The sequence below is a fragment of the Solea solea genome, chromosome 3, assembly GCF_958295425.1.
Source record: "Solea solea chromosome 3, fSolSol10.1, whole genome shotgun sequence".
Lineage (NCBI taxonomy): Eukaryota > Metazoa > Chordata > Actinopteri > Pleuronectiformes > Soleidae > Solea > Solea solea.
In genome coordinates, this window is record NC_081136.1 from 9,302,059 (window position 1) to 9,321,070 (window position 19,012).

At 41.3% G+C, this 19,012-nt stretch overlaps 1 protein-coding gene across 4 annotated transcripts in view; it reads left to right on the forward strand.

Annotated features, from left to right (window-relative positions):
• Nucleotides 1–19,012, forward strand: part of nlgn2a (neuroligin 2a) — a 168,882-nt gene that overhangs the window by 25,809 nt on the left and 124,061 nt on the right. The gene's annotated exons all lie outside the window — the stretch shown is intronic.

Sequence of the window (19,012 nt, forward strand, 5' to 3'; positions counted from 1 at the left end):
TAAGTGGAAAGTGAGTCAGAGAAAGAGACCAAGGACGGCAAACGGGAGACAGATCGACTCAGAGGCTGTAAATGAGTGTTGGGGAAGAATGGGCAGCTCGAGTGAACAAGGCCAGATGCTGCACGACTCGAGGTGTGATAAAGATATTGACTTGCAACAGCTCCCATCTGATCAGATGTCTTACTCCAATTTGTTTCATTAATTAGACAATGAAACGGCGGCAGAACATGTGAAGGACAGCCATACATTATATTGCAGCAGTCCAGAAAACGGAACATCAGTTCATCAGCGTTTTCCCTTGACATGTAATTAGATATAGTGCTGCAAGGGACAATGATCAAAAATGTATATACATCAAATTACTTCAGCTCTAGTGAGAAGAAATGTGTTTGCTAAAGAAAATTCATTTCCAGAGAAGAATATCCTGAATATAAAAGCATATGTAGCACATCGGACACATTTCAAACAGAATCTGTCATACTGTTCTCGCCAAGAAGCTCATGAGGCCTCATATTAGCAACTTCTTATAGTATTGTCTATTTGTTGCCACATTAGCTTCCGCCATTGACAGTTATCCTTTTAATTGTCACTTGTAGCTAAATTGTAGCTAAATTATTTAGGTAGAGCGAGTCGTCTTTGAATGGGAAGGTTCAATTCCCGGCTCAGCTCGTCCACATGCTGAGAGATGTCCCTGGGCAAGACTCTTAATCCCACGTTGTTCCTGGTGGCCGTGCAGGCAGCGTGTGATTGGCTATGAAAGATGTGTGATGGACAAAAAGCACCACAGTACAGTACAGTGTACAGTATGTGAATGAAGGCGATATCTGTCGTCTAAAGCAGCTTTGGGGGCTCATCAAGACGACACGAGCACTTCATAAATACAGTTCAGAACATACGTTGATAAGCAAATGTACAGATGTAAGTGGATTGTTTGAACTAGAGCCCTTCATTTCCTGGCTGTAATGATGTTTGGCAGTGTGCAGGTAGAGAGCAGCACAGTGTTTCACCCCGCTGGACAGAGCTGAAATTAGCTTTGGGCTAAAAAAAAAAAAAAGAAGAAAAAAAGCGGGGAGATGGTGGCTCAGGTGTTGGTGATGTCAGAGGTGCTGGGTGAGGAAGCAGGGTCTGACCAACAAACTGGCACACCTGCAGACATCCTCCCACATCCCACCTTCCTGCTCCTCTGAACAACTCCCAATGCGGTAATCACGCTCCCTCACACAAGAACGGTTACTACCTACCTCAGCCCTCCCTCTACATGTTTCATCCTTTATAGCACCTCATAATGCCTCACCTCCTCCCATTTTCCATCCCATCCATCCTCCCTACTAGAGGTCAACGGATAGTGGATTTTAAAACGCTGATAGAATAAGGATAGTTTGAAGGACAGCAATGCTCATGGCAGATGAATCGGCCCACAGCCTCCTCAAAAAACATCAGAAATGAAAACATACGTCCATGTGAATACCTAATCAGTAGTGCATCTATTTCCACAAGGTGGCAGCAGCAGCAGCAACAAGCATTTGTTTAGCAGACTGCATGTTGGTTTGCAGAAGTGATTTCCGGGCGTCATTGAATGCATCTCGTCACTGCTCCTCCCCCCGCCTAACTGTTGGTTTGTTTTCATCATCAGGAGAAAATGATGTTGTATACATAAAGTTTGTAAATTTAAATGAGTAAATATAAGAACTGACATATAATTTGTGCTAATAGTCACTAGGCACTATTGGAGACAGAGTCCGTCAAAATGTCCTATCGGTCGATTTGATCAGCTAAAACTAATAAGTTCATCTCTGATTATCAGGCTTTATTTGAACTAATAACGATTAAACTTTGTTCAATTATTTTTTTAAGTTGGAAAACAACTCAGATTTATGAATAATTCCAGCATCCCCATCAGTAATGTCTTGTCCACACGAGGTATGATGGAGGTTTAATGCAAATCATGATTAAACCATTCATCGACAAAGCCTGACAGCTATTCCTGATGTATGCAGCAAGGCTGACAATGAGAATGGATTTCAACTAAATTAATCATGACCAGTCTTCTTCTCTGCCATCGCTGTCATTGCACTCGAGTGTCATACACATACTGTCGCTAAAAAAACAAACGGGGTCTCACTGGATTTCTATTCTGTTGGACTGCGCAGCAATTACTCTGTGTTACTTCACGTGACAATCATGTCACATGCTACAGACTCTTACACATTGTTCTTCTTGTGAGTGTGAGAAGTGGACTGTTGATAAATCAGAATAAGGGACAGCAACACCACGTGTAATGGGGGAGGAAATAGAAATAGGACCTGCTGCAAGATGGGGAGTTTATTGGTTGATACTCAATACTGCAATTTCACGGGGAGTATTGGGAGTTTAGACCTGCATGTTCCACCTGATGAATTTGAAGCCAATGGTTCAATCTTGAGTCCATTTGCTGTTGTCTAACAAATCATTTGCCTCTTGGAGTTTCCGGTGTGCACAGTTCATATTTAGGCTGAGCCAAGCGAGCACAATGACACAGCAAACGACTTAATACTCTCAATAGGGGTTCATGTGTTGATGATTTTCTTGATTTGTCCATAAAAGGTCCGAAAATAATTAAAAATGTAGATCCACTTTTCATAAACCTTTCATAGATTATTCCTTAAGCTACCTCTCGCAAGTTTTTTATTCATAATTAAATACCAGGGGGGGAAAAAACCCATTAGAAATGTGTTTAATTAGTAAAGGTAATCATGCTAACATAACAATCTAAGAGGGTGATTGTTAAGGATTTGCCGAGTTAAACATTTGCATTGTCTTTGTCAGCTTTCAGATTTAAATACTTCACGAGGTTTCTGTTGGTGGGCACGTGGTTGACCGTTTTAGTGACTGACCTCTTGGTCTCAGCGTCAGTTGGAGCACGAGCCAGTTGGGAATAAGTAGCTGGGGCAGGTTAGTGAGGAGAGGGAATATAATTTAAAATACTGTATTACAAAACCTGTCTGTCAAACTAAATCACTCCATCTCACTTGCTCTTTCTTTTGAGTCACTCTGACACACACACACACACACACACACACACATACACACACACTAAGATTCGTACACACAGAGGTGTTGAGGTGAACTGTGAAGCCTCAGTAATACCTGTGTGCACGGGGGCATTTCAGCATTGAGAGGAGCACTCCCCGGAATAATAAAGGCATGGAAAGAGGTGAGAAGGGGAGGAAGAGGAGAAGTATAAGGGAAGAGAGGGGGGGTAGGAACTAAAAATAGCTCCAAATCATCAGTCTTTCTCAAGCCAGGGTTCTGCTAAGTTTGCCCCAAGCAAAATATTTGAAGTGTCCTAGAATAATAGATTGACCGCTTGCTCTGTTCCATCCCAACATAGAGTACATGTCTTTCTTGTTCACCACTGTGAGCTGCAGTGGAGGAGGGGGAAGAAACGGCCTCTGTTCTCCATTTACTGTCAAACAATTCCCTGCAGTTCTTACATTTGAAAATGCCTTTTGTCATACGCTGTGACAATTATGAACATAATAATAGCTGCTGAGAATTTGGAATATCAGTTTTAATCTTATGTTAGTGCAATAACAGTGCAGGGTGATTAGAAAGCTGACACGTACTATTCCTCTGCTAATGACAACATGGTTTACACAGCAAATGGAATTTGGTGCTGAGGTATTTGTTACCTTTCTACAAACACTCATGCAGTCCACTAAGTAAATGTTTGATTGTTGCAATATATGCATCAGAAATACATTCCACCAAATGAAGTATAAGTACTCAGAAAAGTCAAAAACAAGGAGGTGAACATTTTGTTTTGTAGAATTAGTGCACTCACTTCTGTAGGGACATTGTCTCAGTGTCACTCAATCTCATGCAGGTGGGGATACAGTGTATCGCTCAAGGACAGACCAGCAGATACTTGCAGATATGGGTCTTGAAAGGTTAAGGAACATCCCACTGGCTAAATAATTGATTGCAGACATTTTAAAAAGTGTGGATATGAAAGCAGAGTAGGTCATTTAAGTCCTCCGCTGAAAACTGTCCAGTACTGTGTCTTTATGGAACTTTTTCATTGTCCCATAGTTCAATGACGGTCCCTTTTTTATGCAGCGGGAATAGCGTTCATCACTTTTGTTTGGAAAAAGTGTGAACAATTCTTGCGCTTGTTGTACTCATAACAGCAAATCCTTATCGGAAACCTTTTTCTTCTTCAGTGCGGTGGAGGTCAAAGGCCGCGTTTCCGTCATGGTACAGTTCGCTTTGGTACAGCTGGCTGTTGTGGCTCTAGCTCCCCCTGTATTACTCTAACATTACTCTGGTACCCAAAATGGAATGCTTGGTTATTTTTTGACACTATTCCTAATGGAAACGCAAACAATTTGTTCCATACCGAAGACCGTACCGTTCCACACCACATCAGTTAACTGCTTAAACCGTATACAATAAACAAAAACACGGGCTTGTTTGTCCTACCCAATCCCCAATGCCTGCCATCTAGTTTGTGCTTGGGTAACAAGGGCAAAATCGAAGTGTTGTGTGAAATATGGCGGAGATTGGTTTCAGGTGAAGCTTTTGTTTCCCCTGGCATGCCTGCAGAGCAGGGGATTTAAGCCTCTCCCTGTTGCAGAGCATACTGATTAGTGAAGCAGTCACTCGCCGCCGCACGCTGCTTTTCAAATTTTCAGCATGGTCAACTCTTATGGCCATCTATGTGCAAAGAGATGGGCATAAACAGTTGATAGCTTTACATAATGCCTCCTGGTGGTGAAACGGTGAGAAGAAAGAGAAGCGGTTTCATGGATGGAACGCAGTTGAGGATAAAATGACGAATAAATTCCAGGTGAATTACAAGAAAGACATCTTAGGAATACCGTGTTCCATTTTAATTTGCTGTCACTCCAAGAAGCATATGAGGAAAAAAAAACAAAAACTTTGCTATTATTGTCATTATCCTGTTCCAGTTCACTGCAGTGGGAGATGAAAGGGAATTACTCATGCGTGCTAATGTGGACAGGAGATGCTTTTTGAGACATCTCTATATTTATGCCCTGTATATCCGAGCATGGGCTGTTTGTGGCTAAAAGGAACCTCTTGCTCAAGGGCCTACAACTAGGGACACGTTGCACACGCACTTAGAGATGCTAAGGGGCTAGCTCGGTAGCTGGCGTGCACACATTCACACATATACACACAATACACGCCTGCACTCAGGATGGCTTTTGTGGGGCATGGCTGTGTCGTCCTGCTTTCTTTTATTCAGAGCAGCTTCATATTTCTATTTTCAGCCTGGGATTCATTTGTGTAGATGAGCTGTTCTCCAGTAACGGGGGTTTAGAAGAATGGGATCATTTCAGCGAAATGTTCTCCTTCACCGCCCCTTTCACAGTCTTGTACACAAACACACACACACACACACACACACATATTTACTCCAAAGCACACATTGTGTGTAAATTACACATCGTTGTAGCTGCTCTGCATATTCATAGTGGTGGTTTGTGGCAGCATTCCACATCTAACAGCAGGGCGACACAGTCATTTAAATACTGCTCCCCCATACTGCACTACGCTCTGCTTTCTGCCCACATCAATTTACTATATATAGACATGGGGCGAGCACTTAATGAGATGCGGAGGCAGACAGACTTAAAGTGGCAGAGAGGGTAGTGCAAAGGGAGATTGGGAGGAGGTTTCCTGTCAGAGCGACAGGTAGAGCACAAGGTCACAACTGGCCAATGCAGGAGGGAGCAAACATGGAGGGATGAGGCGGGGGGAAGCAGCGGGAAACGGGGGTGAGGAGGTTTCGTGGAAGTAACCGCATCTTCCGCGGTTGCCCGGATGACTCGGCAGTGGAAACCTGAGTAATTGGAGCCATACTCTCTGGGTCTCTGCCATCATTAGTTTAGTGCACGTATAAAATATGCAATGAGGCATTTTGGGCACATGTGCACGGGAGCAGGCGAAAAGGGCAACTCTGTCATGTGCCAACAGATGTGTACTTGCACGTGCCATGAATGTATGTTCTCAGAGGCCTACCGTCTTGTACATGCATTAGTGTGCGGACATGTACATGCACATACATGTGAGGCTTGCTCTTGAGTGTCTTATGCTCACAGAGGCTCTGGGATGAGCTTGACCTTGGTCATCAACGATACTCTATAAGAGGCTGAAGACTCGACAGAAACCGTATCGTGTACTATATAAATGAATTCAAATGAGGATCTATTTTAATATCCTAAGCTTATTGTATGTCAGATTGCCGATGTATTTTTGAGGATTAAAATGGCGTCCGCAATCTATCTCTGAGTCCCACCCAAATTGGCGTGTTCCGACCGAGTGGAACGCTTCGGTACGGTACGTATTTTCCATTACCAAAATAATCAGCCCCGGCTGTTCCATTTTTCTGTATACTTCCCTTGGGCCCCTAGAGTAATGGTACGAGTGGAGCTAGACCCATGGCAGTCGATGTTATAGGTACAATGCCGTGCTGCGTATCTCAGTGATGCTGTTGAAACGCAGGCCTGGCAGAGGGCTTTACCGCTCAAAACCACACCGTACCGTACCAAACCAGATTGTATCATAATGGGAACATGGCTCAACTATTCAAATCTCTGGAAAAACACAGTGCCTTTCTAAAAGTTGAAGAGAAGGCAGCAGAAGTCATTGTGTGTAGGTGTATCTGCGTGGGTATGTCAGTTGGTCCAGCGCTGGTTGCTACGCTGAAGAAGAACAGAACGAACACACACCCACACCCACACCCACACTATCGTGGATGCTGGTGCAAATGGGACCCACTGTTTTTTTTGGAAAGACTGCCCAGTAGATTACATAACAAAAGCCCATTTTTCACCAAAAGTACAGTATGGTACGTTACACAGTTATTTACTGTTGTTATTGGATTCGTACTTTCCCCCTTCTGCTGTGGAGGTCAGGCACCTAAAACATGGAGCTAGACACTCCAGTCCGTTGATTGGTTGACAGAAAATCATCACTTCTGGGTGACAACAGGAATTTAAGAAAACTACAACAGCGAGAGAGAGAATTCAAGACCGCAGTCCAAACGTAAGCCAAATTAGGGTGTAATGTTCCAAAGTGTACTGTAGCGAGCTGAGTGGTGCAAACACAGACATCCGACCGATGAAGAATGGATACACGTCTGGAGGAGTTCCAATATTGTCTTAGACTTCCCTTAAAGTCCAAGCAGATGACACTTTACTGTACATACTGCATCATGTCATCACGGCACATGACACAGCTCTTCATTAACCTGCTCAGTGAGAGATGTCTGTGAACTGCTTGAACACGGTCAATATGTTTAAAAGGAACAATGCACAGTCCACAAGGAAAATGAAATCGATTCATATCGACTCAAAGTTCTTCGGTCTTTTATTTCCTATTCAATTACGCACCGTAAGTGCTGTAGCGCTGCATCTGGTGTGAATGTTGGCTGCACAAAGTGCCCATCAGGAAGACTTCCTTTGTCGTATTTCTTATAATAAAACATGTTTAATATAATATTCAATGTAATCTGACTTTATTAAATATTTAAATTGATTCTTATAGTGTTTATATATATATATATATATATATATATATATATATATATATAAAACCAGTGATGGTTTTAGATTATATTAAAATTAGTGGAGAATTTTTAGGGTCTGACATTAGTTAGATCGCAATTGTTATTGTTTATTTTACTTTCTTTCCCAGCGACTAGTATTTTAATTCAGCATTCAATTGATGTGTTTGTTGTGCATATTAAGATACTGTACTTTAATCTTGTTTAATTTGCACTTTCACATAATTTGTGTGCACTCCCTGACTTTTTCTGTGTAACATTTATTAATGTAATTGTTTTGAGAAGTAACAGTGACCATATTTGATGTAGTGGAATGTAAACCAGAGCTTTGGTCCTGACTCACCCTGAGCAGCGCAGGTGAGGCACAGTAATTCCACACCGTTTTTCTCCATCCGTCCTTTTTGGAACAACATGCCTGCTGCTGGTGGCTGATGCATTGTTACTACACACTGAGCGGTGGAGCTCCATTTGTCTCAATCACCGGTTTCATTCTCTTATCATTCCAGCTCAGTTACTTTTGGGAATGTTACCAAGCGTAACAAATGAATAATACACCATATTCATTACGCAAATAAAATATGAGACGCGTGCGTGCCAAAATGCTTCTTTTTACAAATGGCCCTTGGGCTGTGTTTAAAGAGAACAGCAGTGCATTTAGCTCAGGAATAATCACACGCATCAATACTGGAATTGAGAGTAATGGCCGGTGGACGTCAACAAACAAAATTGTTGCACTGCACTAATTGGGCAACGGTACTACTGAGCGCTGTCCTCTTGTCTGGAAAAGTTAGGCGGAAGGAGATGTGGAACAGAACGTAATTCAGTATGCTGACAGTAGTAGGGCTGCTCGATTAACTACAAAAAATCCGCAATTGCAAGATAGTTATACATAAACTTCAAATGATCATGATTTTTATGTGGTTTTTTTTCGTGTGCTAAACATATCCACTACTTACATGTTGTTAAAATCAGCTTTTTTGACCATATCGTGCAGCTCCAACTCTTGTTACGAAACACAACGTTTCTCCTCCTCTCCTTGCTGCAGAATGCAAATCCGTTCCATCAGTCCGTCTCCACTGTCTCCACTGTCTCCCCCCCCCCCCCCCCCCCCGGTCAATAGTCTCAAACTGGATTGACACCTGCTTATTGCATGTTTCTTTATGACCCGAGGCGTGACTGAGTGAGTGAGAGTCTGAGTTTGCGGCTCCACGGGGAGAGAGAGAAGATAACACTACAAGATTACATGCTAGTATTCCACTCCTGGGCCCGTCTCTGTCACAGCCCCCCTAGTTAATAGTAAACACATGTCTTTATTGATCTAGTCTGTACTCCTGCATATCTTCTTTTTTCCTGTTGTCTACAAACACATTCTTCCTCTGCTGCTGTTTTTGATCTCTGATTTAATTCGATGCTTGGGAATGGCCTGTTTTTTTTCAGTGTGTGTGTGTGTGTGTGTGTGTGTGTGTGTGTGTGAAGAAAGGAATTGTGCATGTATCCTCATTAGAGGGACTACAACGCTGCATAATAATAATAATAATAATAATAATGCACTTCATTTAGAAAATATTCAACATTAAATGTCCCCTGTGTAAGAATGAGTGACATCTAATGGTGACGGACGATTCATCACTGCTCCCTTTCCCGAGTGCGTCAGGGAACTACGGTGGCCTTTGCATACCAGAAAGGGTGCTCTTGGTTCTGCATTGCAAGCCTCTGGTTTGAAAGGAGAAACACACACTGGCAGGTCTGTCTGTTTTCAGGCTGCTTTAAAAGCATGACAGTGCAAGATGGTGGCCTCTGTAGAGCAAGGTCCTTTGCCTGAAGTTTATAAGGTGACAGCAATAAAAAAAGCTCACTGCCTGGTTGCCATGGCTACAACAGTGCAGGACCGCCAAGTTTTTGTCCTTGTTTTAGGTGGAGTTGAGTGTGCGTGACCAGTCGTGTCAACACCACTGTGGTCAGCGGTGTGGCGCGTCCGATTCCGAGGCGTCCACCGATCCACGACGACAGGGGAGTGGAGGAGTGGAAAGTGGAAGCAGAGACGGGAAATAGAGAAAAGGTGGAAGTGCATGTCGTAAGGGTTGACAGAGGGAGAAAGAATGATGAAAGCCGCCGCGGAGAGATTTAAGGCTACAAGGTGAACCGCAAAGAGCAAACTGAGGAATCAAAGGTGGATGAAACACTGACAGCAGAGGGATACAGTCAGAGGAACACGTCAGCTGGTCTCTACAATCTTGAGAGATTCTTTCTTTTTTTTTTCCAGCTCTCGTCTTGGTTTTTAATCAAACAGTGAAACAAGTTATGAGCACACAAATACACACGTTTATGCCACATTTGTAGTGAGGACACTCATAGACGTAATGCATCCCCTAGCCCCTTAACCGTCACAACTAAACACCTAACCCTAAGACCAAGTCATAAACCCTCGAAAAGCATTTTTAAGGAGTGTTAGAACGTGAGGACCAGCCAAAATGTCCTCACTCCCTAGGGTTTATCAGCTTGTTTGGTCCTCCCAAAGATACCCATACAAGGACACACCGTTAATAAGAGTCCTTCAAAGGATAGATGTGCAAAACCAATGTTGCCTATCTATCCTTTGAAGGACTCTTATTGACATTCATTTGAACAGCCTAAACAAAGAATTACCTCTCACCTTAACCGTGACCTATGGCTGCAGGAATGAGGTTCTGCCTCATTAGGACCTGGTTTTGGTCTGCAGGAGGACTACTGGTCCTGACAAGGCCGGTGTTTGTGCTAGAAACGGTCCTAAAGAGGCACCAAATACAAGTACATGTGGAGCTGCCGCACACGTATGATGTCACACATGTTGGGGCCTGGCCGCAGTCAGTTGGAGTTATTTCAGCTCTTAAACGGCCTAGTGGTGACACCGGCTCCAATTAGCTTCCCCCTATCAGGGTGTTTAGATCAGCGCTAAGTGGCGGGAGATAAGGGGCGCGGTGCTGTCGCTGGAGCCTGCATCTCCTGCAGATGAGCCATGTTCTCCAGAGCTGGGACTGCAGCAGTCATTTTAACCACACACACACACACACACACACACACACACACGCACACACACGCCGTCACTGCAGCCATTACACACCTCGTTGGATTAAAAGCAAACAGCGAATCATGTGGCGGCCAGCAGTATGATAAAAGATGGGGGGGCATGTATGTGTATTTCACGGTCACCATATGTGTGTGTGTGTGTGTGTGTGTGTGTGTGAGAGAGAGAGGGGCTGAGCCCACCACAGTGTTTTCTGGATAGTTAATCCACATACTGTGTGTTGGCTCATTGGCGACAATGAAATGAAATGAAAGTCACCGAATCCTGAAATGTTTCCCCCCCCAAAAAATGTTTTTCCTTTCCAAAAGGAATGAAGTGGCCACCCAGTGGCTCTGCATAGTGACGGCTCAAATTTGGCACGTTGGGAAAAAAAAAAAAAAAAAAAATCACAAAATCACAAAATGATTGAAGTGAAGTGGTGGACCAAATTACAACTGCAATCTGTCAGCATCTCACAGAGTTACATCAGTATGTAAATCAGAGTGGTGAGAAGCTATTTACATACAAACGTCAACAACAACAACAACACACCGACATATTATGAGGTTAATACTCGTGATCTCACCACTAAGAATCTGAACTTCTATCTCAAAGCCAGTTGGGGGTTCGATTCCTGGCTCCCCTAATCTACATGCCGGCAGCGCGTGAATGAGTATGAAACATGAGTGATGGAAAATACACTCAGAAGTGTGTGAAAGTGTGAGGTGAACGGGTGAATGGCAAAACTGTAGTGTAAAGCAGCTTTGAGTGGTTATCCAGACTAGAAAAGCACTATATACATACACACCATTTATTATTATAATAATAAAAATATGTATATATATATATATATACATATATGTGTGTGAATATATGTATATATATATGTATATATATATATATATATACATATATGTATGTATATATATATATATATATATATATATATACATATACATATATAATATATAATTCAAAGCACTTATATACATTATCTCGTATCGTGTACATGTTGAATTCATAAACATTAATGTATATTAAACTTTAATAACGTAATCACCCAGCTGTGGGAAACATTGTGGGCCCGAGGTAAAAGATGATGTGAGGGCGGTAAAAGCGAGAAGATCTTTGTTGGTGTTTTCCCCCCAAAATATATCACTTTACACTTGAAGGTTTTTCAGATAAAATGTGTCGCTGCATTTTGTCAACACATTTCCTCATCTTAGACGTAACTGTGATGGCTAATAGGTTACATTTTTCAACAAGGAAATGAAGCGCGGGAGATGGAAAGATAGCGGCGACGGTTCTTTATTGCCAATTAAATGTATTCAGTTTGCTATTAAAAGAAGATTAGCAGCTAGAGAATTGCTGCAGTATGGAAAAAAAAAAAACCTGTTCACACACTTCACAGTCTTTTTTCTTTTTTTTCTTTTCCTGCAGACTTTCTAGTAAGGGCTGAAATGCCACATGAATAATGGAGAAGAGTGTGTAATCTGTGTGACCGTGAGAGAGAGAGAGAGAGCTGCAGCATCAGAACAGGTAGCAGCTAGTTGCTGATGCTGATGTGGTCTCACTGTGCATTTTTGAAGAGATTATGTAACACATCACAATGCGTAACTGCTGAGAGGTGTTGCTGCTATTTTTAGGACGACTGGGATGGAACCCATTCTGTGACACACAGACACAAAAACGCGTGTGTGTGTGTGTAGAGATGCAGTGAAGGATTATCTTCATCATCGATTTAATCGATTATCTTCACGATTGGTTGTTTAAGCCTTCAACATCGAAGCCTCAAAATGTCCGTCTTGACTTTTTTTTAACCATAAAAGGAACAGATAATGTCCTGTGAGTAAGTGCTTTTGCCCATTTTTCCAGTATAACTTTCAATATCTGGCAGGTATTTACAATTGACTGCATGTTAACATACTGTTTTTTATTTAAAAAAAACCCAAAACACTGTAGTTGTCCATGAACACCAGGTTTTGCGTGGTAAATTTGAACAGTATAAAACATATTTAAAATAACGTTTGGTGAGGTTTTCGTCTCAATGTGCAAAAACTATGGAACCTTCCTTCAACAACTCGAGTTAAATTAAATAATAAACTGCTCAGCTTTCAGAAACCGTTAGCAACCGATAGCACAAACCGTCGCTTAATAATGTTCATGCAAAGTGCACTAGCGCAAACGTGTCGCCCGCGATATGCTCGGTGTTAAAGGTTTAAAAAAAGTTCAGTGTTTGTCAAACCCGGAAATGACCATGTTCTTGTTTTGAAAAATATTCAGTTTTTATAATTTCTTTGTCAGACGGAGCAAAGAAACCGCAAAATATTTATATCTGTCTGATATCCGATCCAATGGTTTTGACCAGTATTGGACTGATACCGATTCCCATGGTTTCTGGTTTCTCTGTTACATGGAGCAAAAGTAACCAGAAAATATTCCCATTTCGGAGGCCGAAAAATCCGAATGCTTCTACTCGGACCGAGTAATTGATGAGCAAAATAGTTGATTAATTTACTCGTCTATGAATAATCGATCAATCGTTGCAGCTCTACTTGAGTGTGTCCGCAAAGGCGTTTGTGTGCTGCACATGCATGGATTTAAAATATCTCTTTCCCCCTCATTTTCTCTCTCACACACACATACACACAAAATAAGCTGATAACGAACTGTAATTGCAAACTATTACATGGATGAAGAGGTTATACACTATATCCTGAGTCTTCAGCACATAAACAGATAATTATTGATGCCACGCCGCCCTGGTCTTCTCTCTCTCTCTCTCTTCATCAGGATGGGTCAATCTTTCAGATTGACTGCTCGTCGTCGGCGTCTCTTCAGCGCGTATGCCAATGCACGCACAGTCACAGGGTGGTGCAGCATTTCCACGTGCTCTGCTTCTGCTAAAACACTGAGCTGATAAATGAATAAATAAATAAGTAAAAGTTAGAGAGCGCAATGTGGTGTGACGGCTTTTTTTTTGCTCAAGCCCCGAAAGAGACAATTAAGAGGAGAAGCGTTTGCAGCCTAACAGCTCATTTTCTTCTGCTGCTGTGATAAACGTTTCATCAGCTGATTGCTTTTGTTTCGCAATGAGATGAAACACTCGTTCCGCTGAAATAGAACTCGCAAATCAATTTAACTATTGTATCATAGGGATGGGACGATGCCACTTTTTGGCGACCGATACCGGTATCACAAACTCGAGTATCTACCGATGCCGATATGAGTCCGATACAGTCAATTTAGACCATTAATGAACTGTGAAGCTGTTAAGAGCACGTTTGTGCTGAGTCATGTGACAAATGTTGTTCTCCCAAAAAGAAGAAATCAACAGTCCAAACATGACTCAGCTAAAAATGTGTTTTCTGATTTTTATTTACATATACCTGTATATACATATATAGATATATATATATATATATATATATATATATGTATGTATATATATATATATATATATATATACACATATATATATATATACACGTGTATATATATACGTACATATGTACATATATACATATATGTATATACATGAAGGAATACAATGTGGAAAAATTAGATTGAAATAATAAAGAAACATGAGCTAAAACAAAAAAAATAATAAGAAACTCTGAGATTTAATGTGAATATGGAATTTAAATAAAGCCAAAGTGAATAGACACGTCTTCAGCTTTGCTTGAAGATGCTTAATGTTAATGTTAACACCCATTGGATGAATTATCCTGCAATTGTATTCTGGCATTTATAGTCCCCGTGTGGATGAATCCTAATCACGTTGGTGTTCCATCGACTCTTTGTCAAGCCCTGGCTGTCGCGAGGCGGACATATTTTAGTTTTCAGTGAAATACCTGCAGGATGGGATTGTGATTAAATCTCACAGTGACCAAACCGGGCTGCTGTCACTCCGTGTTGCTCCGTCACATCATGTGAGACTCACGCCGCGTCCGTTTCCAATGCGCGTTCGCCATATGCCACATTAGCTCCCTGCTGTTTCTAACCGCGTTATACGTTGGCATCGGCAGCAGGTTCAGCTTCAGAGAGGCCGCGGTGTGATTTCAGCTCAGAGTGTCAGAGATTCAATGTTTCCCCGCAGCAGCTGTCACAAACTGACTAACAAAGCACAAGCGTCAAGTAGATCAATCTTCATGCGCTTCGAACTCAACACTTGGTCAAGTTTGGTTTACGTGCTTTGAGAAAAGGGACAAACATCTTGGAAGTGAAACTTTAGAGTCATAACACATTTTTTTTAAATTAAATTCAAGATAATCTGTTTAAAAAAAACAACGATAATTGCTAATAAATGCAACGACATGTTTTAAATAGAAATGTTTTAGGCTTAGTTAGAAAAATACACTGTGTAAACATCTACTTAATTCTTAATTGTAATTATTAATTAATATTATGAATAACTATCATTTGTAAATTAGGGCTGATTTTCATCATAGATAAATCTGTTGATTACTTTCACGGTTAATCCCATACCGGTTTGCCGCATAAAACATGTAAAATGTCATAAAACGTTGAAAAACTGTCCGTCAGTGTTTTCCAGAGCAGGAAATTATGATGTTCTCTAATGTCTTCATTTGTCCATAGACCAAAAATCACAGTCTTAATGATTAAAATCGGAATATATTCACATTTCAGAAGCTAAAAAATCAGAAAACTTGAAAAATCGAATAATTGTTGCAGCGACACTGCACATAGATGCTTTCTCTTACATCGTTACGTGTCTTTTCATGTACATTTGCATATTCGGTTTCTGAAAGCTGAGAAGTTGCACGTCAAAGCCAACGTGTGGTTATTACGGTAATTTTACTCACACTGTTACAGGAAGCAAGAAGGAAGAGAGGAGAGAGTTGGAAAAACGTCTGTGCATAGTTTCCTTATTTTGGGGCCTGTTATTGGACATTTGAACAACGAATGTTATTTAATATTACAATTAAAAACTACAGTGTTTTTTATCTAAATAAAACTTTTTCTACCATTGTATTGAAAGTTATTCTGGAAAAATGGGCACAAGCACTTACTTACAGGACATTTTCTGGCTCTTTTTTGGTAAAAATGTTCAGGACATTTTGAGGCTTAGGTGTTAAAGGGTTAATAACCACAGGGGAATTACCTTTCCCATAACAGTATCAAGTATTTTCTAAGTAAATGTTGTTTTCAGTGTTTTCCAGTGTTTTCTCATCAACGTGAATAGTCAGAGCTGTACGTTTGCGGCGACTGATTGGATTCCTGCCGCGTTTATCCTGATCTCTGTGATTAAAGTGGTTGAGAGTGAGCGCGAGAGAGATAGGGAGGGAGCAAACGTCGACATCCGCCCAAACTGTGTCGCCTTTTTTTTATTTTTTAAGATATCTGAGCAACTGCAGCACCTCGGCAACCGCGCAGATAAGACTACAGCCAAGTTATCAAACCGCATCAGTAATAAGCAGCTGCCACAAGCACACACACACACACACACTGTACAGCAGCAGGCCACAGGCTCCTCACCGGCTTCTGCCGAGCAGCCGCGGGGCTCCTCAGGACGTGAGGAGGGAGCGTGTCAAAAACGCCCTGATTCATCCAAAAAACGAATAAAAAAAACTGTTAAAATGTGGAGGATGTGGTTTAGAGAGAACGGTACAGTGTAAATGAATGTGTTTTTTTTTTCTCCCATCATTTCATATTCAAACTTCAATACCAGAAGGTAGTTAGAGGTGATGACCTGGAAGCACAGACATTAAAATGTTCCCTGTTTTTAGCCTTGAGACTGCGAAAGCACAAACCTGTCATAGGTGCAATTATGGATTTAAGAGCTTTTTTTTTTGTCAGTGACGCATCCATTAGGGCTTTTTAAGAAACGGCTTTGCAAATTCACTTTGGACGATCAAATGCATCCATTCAAATGAAAGATATTGCTGTCTATAGCTTTATAGAGATATTAGCTTTTTTGTGGCACATTTGTGTTGTTTTCACAAACAATAATCCCATCCAAGACTGGAGCTTTTTTTGTGTGTAATTAAATAGTCTTAAAATGCTAAAAGCTACATGCAGCATCTGTGCGGTCGCACACGTGACTCGTTTATCCGGCATGCTCCGCTTCATACACAGACACCGAGTAAAGCTGTGGCTTTTTTACAAGAAGAAAAAAGAAAAAACCCCACTGAGTACACAGAGGCGAGCGTCTGTTTCCCCTCAGAAAGCAGATGGCGACACGCCGCAACAAGGAAACTTCTTAAATCGGCTGCGACAGAGGTGTGCGTGCTTGTTTGCACACGATGTCGCGAGTTTGCACATGCACACGATCGTTTTCACTTCCTTCCATTTCAGACGTCTGTCTCCCGGCGGCGCTCCCCGGCTCCTCCTGAGGGACTCGGAGTCGCTCCCGACGCTCCCACAAACACTTACCACAGGGAATTCTGTGTGTCTTGACATTCTACTAAGATTAAAAAATCATTTTAATGAAACACTTTTTTTTTTTTTTTTGCAAAATATCAGTCAGCTATGAAATAATTATTCCCATAAAGACTGCTGTAATTAAATGCAAATTGCTGCTTCTTTTTTTGCCCTGTTTAGCATCTTGTAATTTCTATCACCCTCTTCCCTCTGGAATATTAATCCAGTTAAATGGGATGTAATCCAGCGAGTTTTGTTTCTGGTTTTTTTTGTTTTGTTTTTCTTTTACAAAGAGATCTGTAATGGGTTCAATTTTCCATTTCAAACATCATATTTGCAGTGCAGCGTAGAATCACTGCGCTATCATTTATGGAAATGCTCTTTTATGGCGAGCTGAAGACAATACTTTGCCAACAGCGGTAGATTCATCACCCGCGATGAATCACGCTTTTTTTGTGTTTGTCCCTCACTGAAGGAATTAGTTAAGAGTTGTGAGGCTGTTAAATCACTCTTCCATTTCCTCTGTCTCATTTATCTCTGTCTTCCTCAGGTTTATTTTTTATTTTTTCTTTCTTTCCCCTAACACTCAAATTTATTGTCATCAGCTCAGAGGAACGAGGAATGTCTCATTCCACACACAAGCCCAAGATTAAGAAAAAAAAGCCGACAGCGCAGCCTGTTACGAGAGGAAAATGAGATTGTCAGCGCAACAACAGACGAGCCTCCTTCATTTCAATGTGACGAATACACAACCAGTTTACATTGTCGTCGCGATTCTTCGACCTAACAAGCAAACAAACGTGTTTCATTAACGTCCCGCGGTTCACAAACAGTCACAGTGTGCTTTGTCAACGGATAGATTTCACGTCACAATCAAACACAAACAAAAACATAATAGACGTATACACGGATGTGAGGTTTTTCAGAATAAAATGCCGAAAGATTGAGATTTTAATTGATTTTAAGGCATTCATTTCACCGTGACAAACATTTACATAGAGCTGCAACTAACGATTATTTTTATAATCGATAAATCTGTCGATTATTTTTCTCGATTAATTATATATATATATATATATATATATATATACTCAGTACATATATATGTATACTCAGTATAACGCCTCCTGCAGCTGTGGAGGTGGATATTATCCTGGAAGGATATTTTTGTCTGTGTCAGATATGTTATTATATTTGTGCTCGCGAGAAAAAAAACTTGCTGTATTAAAATTGGTGTAATGGAAGAAATGTCAGGTAAAGGGCATTTGTAGAACACGCTTTTGGCTGGAAATTAACTTTTTTTTTTTTTTTTTTTCCTTTCTGTCGGCACAGCCCCCGAGCGAAAGCGGGTCGTACCTTAAATGACACGGCAACACACCTCGGTGTGATTAAGACGTTTATTTGTACCTGGAGGGATGGATTTGTTTGTTAAGGGAATTACTTAAGGGAAGATTATGTTGCATGGCAACTAAGGGGCGCACACAGTGCTGAGTTTTACACACATGTTGCTGACTCATCACCACACTCCTCTTCTTTGGGTCTCGTTGTTCATTGAGAACTGATTGAAGGAGTGAAATGAATAGTCTGAGTCATTTTTGACTCTCCATCTCTTACTGTGCTTTTACACCAGCACCAATGTGTTGTGATTGTTACGTAACAGTGTAACAGTGAGCGGGGTCAATGTAAGCTGTAGATGAGAGTGAGATGAGGAGGACGGTAGTGGTGAAAACAAGGAAAACCGGTGGATTTGACGTGGACTGTTTTTGTCATGGGTTTGTCACGTTGTCATCTGTTGTGTTTGCTTGTGTTCGCGTTGTGCACTCATCACCACCATGTATAGATTTGGTTCTGCTTAAATGGTGTGAACTTGGGTTGTCGGTTCTCCGAGAACACAACTGCAGTGACTGAACGGGATGTGCGCTGGTGCTTGTCGGCGTGGAATCGATTATAATCACAGTCTTGAGCCCATGTTTATTATCCTTGTTGGAGAATGTACCTCAGGTTAGTTTTGTGGA